Below are 14,202 nucleotides of genomic sequence, written 5' to 3'. Positions count from 1 at the left end.
TTTGAATTGTGATTAAGGAATTTCTTTCATTTATTTTCATCCTAGTGGAATTTCTACAACATATCAAAATTTCATGGAGTATTTTTGCATCCCCCCGAAGGCCATTGAAAAATATCATCACATCATCCACAAATAGTAGATGTTTGATCCTAAAAGTAGGAGCTATGACAATGCCTTAAAACTCACCCTTGCTTATAGCATGAAAGATTACATGCCTTAGACATTTACCACTAGAAGGAAAATAAGGGGTGAGAGAAGGAAACCCTCCCTAAGCCCTCGATCTGTGTGAAAAAAAGGGGAAGTAGAGACATTTATGAGAATTGCAATGGATACTATGGCCAGGAAACTCATAATTGATTTTATAAATGACGATTCAAAACCTATGTGGATAAGGAGAAATCTTATATATATCCAGCCGACAATGTCACACGATTTTGACAGATCAATTTTTAGGAAAGTCCCTTTTGATAAAAAAATTGAGGTTTAAAACTATGAAGCCCCTTCTCAGAAACTCCTATGCCCTCATGAATTTGTTTACAGTTCAAAAATCCTAGTTGTTAATAGGATACTGAGTGAAAGAGGATAGATTTTATAAGTCTAAAGATGACTTTTACTATTATCTTGTAGATACAATTGCACAGGTAAATTGGCCTAAAGTCATCGTATGAAAGAGGACAATCAATCTTTCAAATGAGTTCTATGAAAGTGGCATTAAAATGGGAATCTATGTGCCCTTACGAGTGAGACTCCTTAATGAGCTCCTTAATGATTGATAAAAAATCCCTTCCAAGAGTCTCATTGAACCCAAAAAAAATTCAACGATCGAACCATCTGGGCCTGGACTCTTATATTTTTGAAAATTATATATATATATATATATAGCAATTAAAAAAACAAAATCTTATGGTTGAAATATTTTAAATAGTCTTACTTTTCTACATTTTAACATCTTCCTGGGTATATTTTTTTTCCAAATTTGTATGAAATCCAATAAGGATTTGTTGGAATTTCAACCTTAAGCTATGTAGTCTACACAATCGAAGTGGGCAAGGGAATTTTCAAGGTGTTGAATTCATTTATGTATCGATATAGATATATATATATATATATATATATGTGTGTGTGTGTGTGTGTGTGTGTGTGTGTGTGTGTGTGTGTGTGTATATGTATATGTATATGCATATATGTATATATACATATACATATATATATATATATATATATATATACATATATATATATATATATATATATATATATATATATATATATATATACATATACATGTATATGATGATGATGATGGTTAACGTCCACTGAGACCAAATTGGTCTATCGGACCTATAATTTTCTTAGTTTTTGATTGTCTGGCTCCTCGTCTTTCTTGGCGAGATTGGTGCTGTAGCTTTCTTTTTTTTCTCTACGGTCTTCCAACTTCCTTTATCTTGCATCTCCTTCATCTCTTATGGTTCTTGGGACATTGGTGTCTTAGCTTCGCGATCTATTGTGTTCATCATTTTGAAGATAGTCGGAGAAGAGGTTTGGTCTAGGAGATCTTCTTTGCTGTTAAATGAAGATTTATGTTGTGTGGTATTCGAATCCTCATAACTGTTGATGTTTGAGGTGTTGTCGAGTTCACTTTTTTGTTGTTGGGCAAGGCTTTTCCCCTGCTTGTCTTGAGAGTTGTTTCTTTCTGGCCTGATTTCTTATGATTCAGAGTTTTCTTGAGAGTAGTCTTCTTTGATGACAGTGTAGTGTTCTTTTTGTGCTCCTTCCCACCATGTAGATCTATGGTGATTTTTTCTAGCAGAAATTTTCTGGGAGGATTTTGGGCAATTTTTGGCTAGATGGCCTGTCTCAAAGCAAGATCGACATCTGAAGAGGACACTTTCACAATCGAGTTTTTGGTTCCACACATAGTCTTTACTTGTTAGGTGTATTTCAGCTGGGAATTCGGCACTGAAGTCCATTTCCATACAGATGCGTGCATAGGTTGTTCTGACATATTCCTCTGTTTCTGGGCACCTATAGTAGAATTTCCCAATTGCATTCCCAATGGCTTTTAGCGAGGAGGAATTCCAAAGATGCAAGGGTAGGTTTGGCAATCTCACCCAAACTGGGGCTGAGGTTATGACTGTTGTTGAGGGATCGAATGATGGGTTCCATGGCTTCATGAATAGGCCTGAGTTTTCCCAAAAGCAAGGGCCGGAATCTAGAATACTTTGTCTGCTTTCAGGGTTTCAAAATCGACTATAAAGAAACCCCTAGCACAGGGGTAGATATTAATTGCATCAGAAATGACAGGCTTCCATACCTCTGAGATCCAACTATGGAGAGCTGTCAGCCGTGACCAAAAACCATTGAATCGGCAAAGTAGGGCACTTTTAGAAAACCTCAAAGCCTCATCGAGTGAGGCCTAGTCCACCTGGATAGTGGGAGTTGCGGCTTCACTGATGATATGGTCAGGAGCTTCCCCCCCAGAGGTGGAAGGATCTGAGCCAACAGCTATTTTCGCGAAGCTGGGAGCCATCTGGAGAATGTATGCAATCCATTGTCAGAAGATCTCTCCAGAAGGCCGCAGAAGAAACCCTCTAGCCATAGAAGAAACAAAAGGGCCGAAGATTACTCACGTTGGCCGCAGAAGAAACCAGATCGCTGCTGTCCATAGATGAAACCAGAAGAAACGAGATGACGCTGGCGGTAGAAGAAGATTACTATATACATATAGATATATACATATACATATATACATACACACACACACACACACACACACACACACACACATATATATATAAACCAAAGACTTATCAAGTGGTAAGGGGAACAAAATATCTCAATTTGCAATTTATTTTTCCAATTTTTACACTTAAGAAATATTTGCAGAAAAAAATGATCCCTCTCGACACTTGTTAAATCCATAAATATATTATCTAATTTCAATATAAAATATATACATATTTTTAACATTAATATATAATGCATCAATAAACAATAGACCAAACCTTCAGTTGAGAGGGTGTGGTCCCGAGGTTTGAGCCACCTTTCTAGGCCAACCTCCAGACCACTGCTCAAAACTACTTGTAACCTCTTAGAATGATGTTTGACATAATGAAAATGCTATTTATACAAAACTTGAACAAATACTTGACTTAACCGAGCCTAACCATGACAGTCATTTCGTCAAACATATGGTAAACATGTGCGTTACGGGTCATGAATTCATATGTTATTTTAAGAGTTTGTGGTCCATTTTATAATCATCAAGAATGTCTAATGCCCACTCATATTGGGTGTAATAACACATTTTATTCCATTCATTCATCAACCATTCATATATCTATGAAATATTGAAGTAGTCATAGCTAGGGCAGATAACAAATCCATACTTATAACCAACATATAACCATATTATTAACCATGATGAAATAACCATCAAATCATCATAATAACATGTGCAAGTCCTCATAGATTACAATAGGAAAAATAGCTCTTATTAACTTATGAAAAATCCAACCAAGTCAAGGAATTGCACGTACCAACTAACCATAAATTGGGTTGAACCAAATCTTTATTTCATCCAATCACCCTTGTTGCATATTCCAAGCTTGAATGTGGGATCTCAAGGCATACACAACCAGGGCTTCCTAGAGATTAAACCACCTCGACCCTTAGGCTACCACTATCTCGCCAAAACCAGTCAAGAGATCACAAAGCCAAAACAGGCTTGGATGCCTAAGAAACTCTTCACCATTACCTTGAGGAATTATCCTATCTCAACCCACCTCTCAAGGGATCAGAGATTAAACCACCTCCACCCCCAATGCTTGGGAATTTGCTGAGACCACCTTACCTAGTTCCAAAATCTTCCAGCAATCCTCAACCAAGAAATGAATCCCATCACACCATGACTATCAAGAATATGAAGAGGTAAGGTTGAGATCACTATCCAACTAGGCAAAACCCATTCCAATTACAACAAAGGAACAAATGAACAAATGCATATACCATGCATTCAGACCTCATCTAGGAAATCACACATGCAATCCGTTACCCGCAAAATCCTCATGTTGAAACTTCCTGATCCAACCTTCCATGCTTCACCTTTTCTTTCCTTTCCTTCCTTTTCCTTCCTTTCTCCAATGCTAGAGTGACCCAAGAAATCTCTAAGTCTGCAAGAGTATGAGAGAATATAAGAGAGCTCCAAAATTGAACTAAAAAAAAGCTAAAACTATAAGAACTATGAACTAATCCTCATAAGCCTTTTTACCATTAAAGACTCTATTTTCCTTCAATCTTCCTCTCATGCAAATCGATGACCCTTTATCTCCCTTTTCACCTATTTTCCTTTCTTTTCATAAATAAATTCCAATTAATACCTTTGTTCCTTTGGAAATGCCTTGCCAATTCCCTTAGCCATAAATAGACTAAAAGTGACACCCAATAGGATGTTTTGCCCAACATTCTGCTTGGAATATGTGTCTCATGACCTTGGTCTTATTTTTCCTTTATTATCCTTTATTATATGAACTTTTAACCGAGGGATGTTACAAAAAATATCTTACACTTTCATTTTCGACCCTGAGCAAGATGTCTAAATATCGTTCTTTCCAAAAATATTTCAATACAACACTCAAATAAAATATTTGAACATCCTAATTTATTTCAAGATCATTTTTATATATAAATATATATGTGTGTGTGTGTGTGTTTCATGATAAAAAAAGGCATAAATTTTATTCATGAAGAAAAAATTTACGTTGTCTAGAAATATGTGTTAGCATGTATTTTGTGTCTCAACATTATAAAAAGAGATATATACAAAGATGGTGTCCCAAAAAAAACCTTAAAAAAAATGGAGTAGAACAATAGCTATTTTATTTTCAACATTTCAATCTATCACAACTATGATATTCATAATTCAGTGTACAAAAAAAAGAGATCAAGACAAGTAGCTATTATATTTTCAGCATCGTTTACCATCTGAAATATTGAAAGTGGAAGATATAGTCTTCCATATAGAGCCTCGAGTGTGCAGTTTATATCTAACCACCATTTAGGGAGAAACACAAATTGTTTGCATAATTATATAAGTGAGTGTATCTCCCATTGCTATTCCAAAATAAAAAGTAGTATATTGTCATCAATGTAATGTGTTGTGCCTATAATATAACTCAAAATGGTCATGATTAAAAGATTATGATATTAGCCACTGCCCGAGAGCCATCTGAATTCCCTCCTTAGATAGAGTGTCTGCCACCATATTTCACTGCATGTATACATGACAAACAATGATGGAGTGAAAATGGTACAGTATGCAAAAAAATTCCTCAAGCAAAGAGATAAGCACAATATTATAACATGTTTGAGGATTTGTAGCCCAATTTAACTCCAACATAGAATCCCCAAAGACCTATAACACTTTGATTCCTTTTTCCCATGCAAATAGTAGGAGAAGGTTCAATGTCATAAGCTTAATACAGTTATTCATTCTTGGACCAAGACCCATCTTCATTTTGTAGAAGTGGTTTTCAAAAATAAATAAGATAGCCCCCCCACCACATTTTTTATTGTTTTTTTGAGATTCTCCATCAAAGAAATCCCAGGGTTTGGAATTATCTACTATTTCAGGGATTATAACTCTTATAGAGGGAAATATTTTACTATGGGAAGTGAGCTATACTTTTGATTCCTTGAAAAACAATGACTTCAAAAGAAGATATTTTATCATGAAAAATAATAGAATTTATTACCAACCAAGCCCCCTAACATATCGACAACGGGATGACATTTATTCGACCATTCTAAGGTACCAATAACCAATTACCCCAAACTTCCTCTAACTTTTTCTTTTGTCACACACAAGGCTGCTAAAGTTGGTCAAAGCAAAACTTCTAGATTTGGTTGACAAAAGGGAAAAGAGAAAGAAGTGGTGAGAAAAATCCATTGCATTTTTATGTTGAGAGAAACAGTCAGGTCCCTTAGTCTTCCTCTTCTTCATATTATCCCATGTAGGGACTTTGTTACCAAGTTGCACCACATGAAAAAACAAGATTTGAGTTGGAATTTGATCTTCCAAATTCCTTTCCACCACCAGCATGGTTCCCTTTGATGAATATCATAATTTAGCTACACATACCCAAGTTTAGGAGTATATGCACCATGAGTAGATGATTCCATACTAGTTCATATTCTCTTTCAATAATTATGATGTGAGATGATTTACGAGCACCAATAAAAATTGACCAGGTATCTGAGTGCTCCTCCCCTAGCCCAACTTGGGTTGCATTTTTCCAAGCCTAACTTGAGACTGTGATGAGGAGAGGATCAAGAATCTGGTTTAGGTGATAGAGTTTGTAAGTATGGAGATGTTGAATGAGACCATTTGGAAGTAGATGATTTTTACCACTTACTAGCCATGGTTCTAATCCAATGCTTACATTGTTCCCCTTCCCTATCCACCAGGAGATCCCTTCTCCTATCAAATTGAAATCCTTTATAGCATCTTTCCATTTGATTTGACAATTTGGCCTAGATTTAAATGGTTTTCAAATCCATTCCACTACTGATTGTGGGAGAATATACTTGTGCATAACCATTGAATTCCGAATATTTACATAATTAATCACTCTCTAACTAACCTTTTCCCCTAAGGGCTTGAGAAGAGGAATATATTCTTCAAACCCCATCCATCAAGCAACTTTGGAATGGGCAACCTTTCCTACCCTATTTGAGGAAGGAATATTTTCCCCCTATTCTTTCCCACAAGAATTTGAAGTAGATCCTCCTAATTTTCTCTAAAACACCTTTGGTATTCAAGACATGCACATCTAATAAATGGGGATGAATTCTAGTACCGATTTAACTAGGATTAATCTACCTACCCTAGAAATCCACATAACACTACAATTTTTTATTATTTTTTGAAACTTTGAGATAAACCAGTTCGAATTCTCTTTCTTGTAACTGTTAGGTTTTGATATGAAGCCCCATTTTTTTTAATCCATTACCAAATCAATTATCTCAAAGGGGAACATAGTGGTATAGGTATGGATATCTTCTTTTGCTAAATTTTGAACTGTGATTGGGTATTTTCTTTATTTATTTACATCGAAGTGGCACTTTTGGATAATATCAAAATTTCATGGAGTATTTTTGCATCCCCATCAAGGCCATTTCAAAATATCATCACATCATCCACAAAGAGTAGATGTGTGCTCCTAAATATAGGAGTGATGGAAATGTCTTGGAAGTCACCCTTGATTTTAGCATGAAAGATAGCATGACTAAAACCTTCTTCCACCAAAAGGAAAGAAGGGATGACAAGGGAAAACCTACCTATGCCCTCATTCTACATGAAAAAAGGTGGAGGGAAAGCCAGTTATGAGCATTACAAAGGACACTATAGTTAGGAAACTTGTAATCCAATTTATTAAATACACCTCAAAACCAAGATACGTAAGGAGCAATCTTATATACATCCAACTGACCTTGTTACAAGATTTTGATAGATTAATTTATTGGACAACCCCTTTCGAATTTTGAGATTTCAAACTGTGAAGCCCCTTGTGGGAAAGCCTATGACCTCATGAATCTATCTACCATCGAAAAATCCAAATTGTTCACATGATACTGAGACAGAGTGGAAAATTTTGATATGTATAAAGATGACTTTTTCTACTATCTTGTAGATACAATTGCACAAAGAAATTAGAGTAAAGTCATCATACAAAAGAGAAAAATCAGTCATTGGAATCAATGCTATGAAGGTGGAATTTAAAGGGGCATGCATGTCCCCTTTCGAGTTAGTCTCCTCAATGATTGATAAAATATCCTTTCCAAATGTCTCAAAGAACCCCATAAAAAATTCCATAGTCCAACCATTTGTACCTGGACTATTTTATTATTTAAAGTCTTTTTTAAAATTATATATATATATATATATATGACCATGATAAAATAGTTCAATGCCCCCAAGAAAATGAAATAATTGAAAGTTAAAAATTCAGTTTCCACCTTATAAGAATAATAAGAGAGATGTATAATTCATTTAATTTTAATCTAAAACTAATATGTGGCATCTATTCAAAGATATATAATAAAATTGGAATGCTATAGAGAGGATTAGCAAATTGAGAAATGTTCCAGATTAAAAAATGTCCCAAGGGTTAGCTCAATTGTTTTTGTTGTTAAAGCACATTTCTAATGGTAGGTCATGGGATCAATTTTCCTTGGGGTTAGGCTCCGCTAATGAGATGGAAGGAAATAATCCCTTAAAGTGGATCTACCTAGATAATTTCCATGAATGTTACATTGTGGCCACTGATCTCTGGTGTTTCCGTGCGGCCACTGATCTCTAGTGTTTCGGTGAACGTGTTTCTCCGAACATTACATTCTTTCCACTGAAGGAAATGATCCCTTAAAGTGGATCTACCTAGATCCCTTAAATTGGATCTAGCTAGATAATTTCCATGAATGTTCTTAAAGTGGATCTACCGAGATCCCTTAAATTGGATCTAGCTAGATAATTTCCATGAATGTTACATTGTGGCCACTGATCCCTGGTGTTTCTGTGTGGCCACTGATCTCTGGTGTTTTTGTGAACGTGTTTATGTAGTGTTTTTGTGAACGTGTTTATGTGAATGTTACATTCTGGCCATTGATTTGTTCTCCTTGGGGTTAGGCTCCACTAATGACATGGAAGGAAATGATCCCTTAAAGTGGATCTACCCAAATAATTTCCATGAATGTTACATTGTGGCCACTGATCTCTAGTGTTTTTGTGAACGTGTTTATGTGAATGTTACATTATGGCCATTGATCTGTTCTCCTTGGGGTTAGGCTCCACTAATGAGATGGAAGGAAATGATCCCTTAAAGTGGATCTACCCAGATAATTTCCATGAATGTTACATTGTGGCCACTGATCTCTGGTGTTTCCATGAACGTTACATTCTAGCCACTGACCTATGGTGTCTGTGAACCACACATGAAAAATAAAATTAATATGTGGCACTTAAAAAATATGAACAAATTTCAATGTGGATCATAGATAAAATATTTCAATAGGCATGTTAAGTAAAATATTTCAATGTGAAAACAAAAATCTATGTATACATTATATAAAGCAACTAAAAAAAGTAAAATCATATGACTAAAACATTTCAAATAATCTTACTATTCTATATTTGTATTCTTTTCCAGGTATACTTTTCTTTCAATTTTGTATGAAATCTAATAAAGATTTATTGGAATCTCAATCTATTTATACATTCAAAAATGTAATAAAAATGATATATAAAATATTACATTGAGGAATTCAACCCTATGTGTGATATACAACAAAAAGAGTTCATTGGAGCTAGCATTTCGTGGAGGGAAAAGGTTCTTATTGCTCAATTAAGGACCAACTCACGTCAACTTCGGTGTGAAACAGGACTGTGGAAAAGGCCTAAAGAAGCTTCGGAAGAACGAGTGTGTACATTTTGCACGTCTCTAGTCATGGAATCGGAAAAACCTTTCATTTTGGAATGTGATGCATTCAAAGACATCGGAGAAAGTTATGAGAACATGTTAGCATCAAATTCTTGGCATTGTCTTTTTAGCTAGGGGGTTGTTGGAAGATTGGGTCAGCTCATCATTCTTGGAAGATTGGGCTAGCTCATCATCAATTTGAATCGGAAAGGGATTGAATTGCAAAAAAATGAAAAACAAGAAACTAATGGTCTCATAAACTATTTTTAGTCTAATAAACCTTAAAATATCATTTCATTTTTCATTATATAAAATAATAAATGAAACCAAAATTTTCAATTTTTTATTTTTTACACTTCAAAAGATTACATTTAAAAAAAAATAATTCAATGTTAAGAATCCATAAATATTTTATTTAATTTTAATATGAAATATATATTTTTACAATTTTAATATATTATACATTCATCTATACTAAACCGTACATTCTTAACTTAATATAAATATAAATAAATTTATGTTAATAATACACTATTAATTCTTATATTTACATATTTTATTACACTATTAATTTTCTAATAATTAGATATTTTATTTTCATTATAATTTTGAATAAATTTATATTTATGTTACTCTAATACCTCCTCAGCTTTGGTATATACCCAGTTATACTCATAATAATTTTATATTTTATTTGTATTAACATTAGTATATAGTTTTTGACACAGTTATAATAATTATATATTTTATTTTCATTATAATTTTGAATAAATTTATGTTTATGTTTATCTAATACCTCAGCTTTGGTATATACCCACTGATACTCATAATAATTTAATACTTTATTCATTTAACATAGCGACTTCGCGAACTGATAACTAAGATAATACACCCCCGGCTTTGTCCCATCCCCCAAGTTGCTCAGGATGATTACGACGCTTATTTATTGAATTTGCCGTGTCAAACTGTCAAAACGCGTTCTTATTTACATTGACCATCTGACCATCTCAACTTGGAAAAATGGGAATAAGCTTCATATGTGTAATTTAATATGTCGAAAATGAACAAATTATAGCTTTGAGTGGAACCATGATTCATTACTAGAAAGCAAAAACAATTTGTTTATAATAAATTTTATTACTAAACCAATTTTATTTTTAATAAGTTTATTCAAAATAAAATGAGACTAAGAATACTGTTGAATTTTAATTTTCGGGCATATTTTGAAATGTAATAAATTCGAATGAAATCAATTATTTACCTAGATTATTATCAATCAAATTTTTTTAATTTTAAGATGTTCCAAATTTTATGATTTTAAATATTCAATGCAGATAAAGATGATCTATAAATTTACATTTATTTATTTTTTAGGTTTAAACAGCTAAAAAAATTGATATTTTAGTGATATTTTGGATCTTCTTGTATAAGAATTTAGCCGAAAAAATTTGAAGTGAAATCTTAATTTGTGTTATTTAAATTAGTTTTTTTAGAGTATATATAGATTCAACCAAAAAAAAAAACAAAAAAAACTTAACCAAAAAAACTTCCAAAAAAATCTAAATAAAAACAAATCAGTGACAAACAATCCCTTTCAAGTACTGCCCAGCTGAATAGAGTTGTCCACCCGTCAGGTTTGGAATTTGGATTCCTCTTTACCCATCGTACAATTTTTTTTGACATTTTAGGTCTTTATGTTGCCCTTCAAGAAACGTTATGTTTAAAATTTTTCCCTTCCAAAGGTGATGTTTTGATAATAAATTAACGCTTCACTAATAAAGGTTTCATTAAAAACACATATCTATCATAAGAAAAGAAAAAACAAAATGACCATTACACATAAATGACTTTTTGAATTCTGAAATTTGGTTTGAAATTATATGAAACACTCACAATAAAATCTGCATAACTTTGAAATCAAATGTCCTTGACTCAAACATGCCATAACATGATATTACTAAGGAGTTCTTATGGGACGTATAAGATGACCAACAAAGTAAAACTATGAGATGGACTATCCTCTGCATCCTCTCCATGATCATAATCACATGGAATCAATGTGAGGGTCCACCGTGGAGAGTTTGTAGTCAAATAAGTACAATGTATAAAAAGTGTTCTAGTATTTCATAAGCTTCATGAGCCATATCTTTCAAATATTTTAAGTGATATGTTGAGACACTCGATATCTGGTGCAAATTGTAGTTGAAGCGACACTTCCACTGTTCCATAGGTGATATTGTGACATAGGATAACTTTCATAAGTGAGTGGTGAGTCGGTGACACTGTGACAGACCTCTGGCCCAAACAATTCAATAAAGGTGGGTGGCCAATACACTCAGGGAGAGTAAGTGGGAACAAGCAAGATTGTGGTCCAAAATTATTGTGACAAGGAAGAGTTTTTGTTCTTTTAGCTATGTAGGTTCAATGATGCACTAACACACTCATGGATTGATTGTTTGATTCATTCAAGTGAGAATTTTAATGATGTTTGCATAAGAGGTAGATACATATTCATTGGATTTCAAGGAAACTATTTGGACTTAGATTCTAATCCAACTTACCCTAATCAAATGAACGAATTGTGAGTTATTGAACAACATTCCTTCTAAGGAGTACGAAATATATATGTTTTCTTCCCCTTGTACCTTCTAGGTGACACTTATGGGAATTCAATCATATTAAGATTGAGCATCTAAAGAGATCTCATCCTGAACAAAACATTTCAAGCCAAGCCAAATTTGTTGTGTTGTGGGCATATATATATATATATATATATATATATGATATAAAGTCTCTACTAGACTAGATGCTTATTGATCACTTAGTTTTGTAGACATATATTTAAGGAGACTAGGTAATAACCTTTGTTGAATGGTCTCAAATCCATTTTCCTAGTTGTGTGTCCTTAGGCTTTAGGTGCTTTTGTGCTAGTTGTAAGTATCGTAATTCCTACTTTAATAAAAATATGTTTCACTTTCTATGTGTGTGCATATTCGAATTCACTTGAGAGCTCTCTTCAATTGGCATGGTCCACTCACATGCACCTCAAGCTCATCAACAAGAAAGCAAATCAATGAAGGTGAAAAGGGGCCTAAATGGATTTACCCATGGAAAATTGAAATCTTGCAAAATTAATGGCACAAAAGAAAATAGAGAAAGACCGAGAATGTGAAGCCTAGGAATAAAAATACGCAACATTGTTATCTATAAGTTTATAATTTCTATTTGTAATCATTCCTAAAGTATAAAAGAGCCAAACAAAGGTCATTTCTAGAAGGTTTTGTTAAAAAAAAGGTTTCCAAGGTAAGATATCTACATTATCATGTTTACAATTGAGTTCTTCAACACCATTTCTACATTTATTAATTCTAATAAATTAAAAAATAGTTTTCAGTGATGTTTTAGACTCGTTTCATTCTGATGGTATTGTACAATTAATAAATTAGGTTTTGTTTTACTTGAACCCACTTAACGTATTACAAGTATGTGTTTCAATAACACACCTTGTTGGTGATGGATTTTGTAAAACATAAACCATTAAATATACACACACTTCTTACAAATTTTTAAAAGAATTGTGTTTATAAATTGGAATTGTTGACAATTTTTTTTTTAGTTCTATGGTATGCCTTAAAATTGCTTTTGTTTGGCTAAGAGTTTGATTTCATGGAATGTAAGGAAATAGGTTAATAGGCCAAGACTAAGAGATATTTGGTAAGAGTGAAAGTCAAACTCGGACTCGGAGTAGGGTAATTCCAGGGAGTGGGGTAATTCCAGGGAGTGGTTTTTCTATAATAACCATGACGAGTCAACCTGCATTATGGATAGCTGCGAGTGAAACCATGATGATTCAACCTGCATTATGGATAGCTCCTAGTGATGATTGTCCCCAATGTGAATTTCACCACTGAATTATAATCATTTTTCCCAATATTTGAAAAAAAAAGGAAGAAAAAATATTAAAATATTATAGAAAGCAATTCACTAAATTCACTTAATATATTTCAAGTATATTTTTAACTAAAACATCATAAAAAAACACTAAACTTTTTTAAACAATTATATTTATCAAATTTTAATTATTTAAAATTGGAGAAATTTTTAAATATACTTAATTAATTTAGACATTAAAAAAATAAAAATATTTAATCCACACAAATCTACAATTTCTTACAATTTCTTTAAAAGATACCATACTTAATTCCAATCCACAAAAAACCATAAAAATCTAAAATACTTAATAATAACCGAGCTCTGAATAGCGGGATGGTCATGAATAATATCTTTCAGCGAGTCCTGTCGAAACCACAATCACGGAACTTATAATGCAGACGAATTTTAATTTCAGCGGACCATTTCTGTAAACTAAAGTCGAGGAAACTGCCCTCTAAAGCACCTGGTTTTTTTCTAAAGTTCATTTGTTAATAAGATGATTATCGATTTATTATAGTGTTCCATGTTGAAGTGGAAAGGTGTCACTCTTGGGATATGATACGTTTTCAAACCTTAACCGTCAAAAATACGTTGTGCATCCTTCCCAACACGTCAGGTCAGACGGTTATTTAAAAAAATTCAACGTATTTTACGGGTAAACTGGTCTCTGACGGGCAAAATGCCCGTCAAATTCCAACCCTGCCACCCGTCACCAAACGAAAGAGTCTGGCATAACGCAATATCTAAATCCATGGCGGCATTATAGGAGTAACAAAGACTTCTGCAGGTGACCTGA

The sequence above is a fragment of the Pinus tabuliformis genome, chromosome X (genome assembly GCF_031772625.1).
Source record: "Pinus tabuliformis cultivar Carrire ecotype Pingquan chromosome X, CPIR1, whole genome shotgun sequence".
Taxonomy (NCBI): domain Eukaryota; kingdom Viridiplantae; phylum Streptophyta; class Pinopsida; order Pinales; family Pinaceae; genus Pinus; species Pinus tabuliformis.
This window is presented reverse-complemented; position numbering follows the sequence as displayed.